We start from the raw sequence: 2216 nt of genomic DNA on the forward strand, positions 1-2216 counted from the left end.
CTTCTTCTTCTTCTTCTTCTTCTTCTTTTTTTTTTTTCTTTTTTTTTTTTAATTCATCCTCCAGTCGAATCATTTCGAAGTTCACGGCTTCACGTAAGTTTCATTGTTCTGATTGAAATGTTTACGAATATATATCCTTCTTCGATCAATAGGATAGGATAGATATCTTTTGATAAGTTTTTTGATAATTTTTGACACGGCAATACGATCTTGTTTTCTGTAATATTTCAATGATCTTATTAGATCGATTACGATCGCTTTCCTTCGCGAACGTTTCGATCATGAATAAGAATATATTCGAATTTCTAGACGATAATAATTTTTCTTATACTTCAAAACCCGTGATTTCTATCATCGATACACGTATACGTATTAATCGTTGTAATTCGTTCGAATGTTTCGATAATGAAAAAAAAAAAAAAAAAAAAAAAAACAGAAAGAAAAAAAAAAAAAGAAAAGAGAAAAGAAAAGAAAAGCTCAAATATTTTTCATACAATTATCTATTCCTCCTGAACAAATTTATCTTCCACTTACAATGATCGTCTTTCTCGATGGAATTAGATAAAAAAAAAAAAAAAAAAAAAGAAAAAGAAAGGAAAAACAATTCCCAAGTAACATTTCCGCTAGAAAAATGTTTTTAATAAAATAAAAAAAAGAAAAAAAAAAAAAAACAGCTGATCGTTCGGGACAAACCGATATCGATCCGGTAAGAGAGTAACGAAAAACTTTCGATCAAAATTTGACATAAAATTCGATTAATCCTATCTTTCTTCGATTCATGTTCTTTGAGGATTCTTTTGAGGAAATCAAGAAGAAAAAATATATATATATATATATATATATATATATATATATATATATAGAAAAAGGAACAGAGAGTCCATTAAAAGTTGTAACAAAATTGTCTAACAATTCGTTCCGTACCGACGTGAAAGACTTAAATCGTAGAATGCATCGTCGTGATAGAGAGATTAGAAATAATAGTTAAGGAGAACAAGAAGGAAGAGGAGAAACGTAAAGAGAGAGAGAGAGAGAGAGAGAGGGAGAGAGAGAGAAAGAGAGAGAGATGAATCTCTCGAACATAAGTTATAGGCCGCGAACGAACACTCTTTGGTACTTGGAGCAATTGGTCAGTGCAAGAGTGTTTACTGGTCCCCCTTCGAGTTACATACGTGATGCTATGCAACATGAACTGTTACTGAAAGACTGACTGACTGACTGACTGACTGACTGACTGCTTGCTACTGCAACTGCTATTGCAATCGAATCTACTATTTCAAATCGTTGTTATATTTGTCTATTGCTTCGACTTATCACTCCGAATATCGAGATTTGTATTCTCTTAAAAACGTTTAAAGATGATTATATATATATATATATATATATATATATATATATATATATATATATGTATATCGATCCTTCACGTAATTCTTTAAATCATTATAATCGATCAAACGAAGACATACTTGCTTTAACTCACGGTCGAAATAATTTTCAAAAGTTTGCAAATATACATTTTTAATGTAATTGATAAAAGATTGTCTTTGTTAAAAAAAAGATATATATATATGTGTGTGTGTGTGTGTGTGTATAAAATGAAAGAAATAAAATGAAAACAAATCGACAATTTTGAAAAATGAAATATTTTTCGTTTGAAGAGTTGGAAGATCGAATAAGATAGTGCTCTATCTCTCTATCTTTCTCTCTGTCTCTCGATAGACCGTTTAGAGAGAAAAAGTGTTTAGCCGTCATTTCGTTTAGGTTCCTCGGCTTGTAACTAGTTAATGCTTACGCGAATAACACTCGACTTTGTCGTTGACATGTGTGTGGGTAAGTTGCGGGGGTGGAAGATGAGATAGAAAGAGAAAGAAAGAGATGAAGAAAGAGATAGAAAGAGAAAAAGAGAAAGAGATAGAGAGATAGAAAGAGAGAAAAAGAGAAAAAGAGAAAAAGAGAAAGAGAGAAAGAGAGAGAGATTCACGTGGACACACAATACAAGAGCGTGTTGTTGCTCGGTAGGAGCGGCCGCGAGATATTGGTATGATACATTGAGACAATGAGGCGTAAATAAGATAATGGTGCGTCGTAAGCTCGCGCGCACGTTTCGCGCGAGCGCGCGACTACGACAGGAGAGTGAGTAGTTTAAGTGCTCGAAGGGTCGAACTGACCGACTGGAAGAAATGACAGAGAGAGAGAGAGAGAGAGAGAGATAG

The sequence above is a fragment of the Vespula pensylvanica genome, chromosome 24 (assembly GCF_014466175.1).
Source record: "Vespula pensylvanica isolate Volc-1 chromosome 24, ASM1446617v1, whole genome shotgun sequence".
Taxonomy (NCBI): domain Eukaryota; kingdom Metazoa; phylum Arthropoda; class Insecta; order Hymenoptera; family Vespidae; genus Vespula; species Vespula pensylvanica.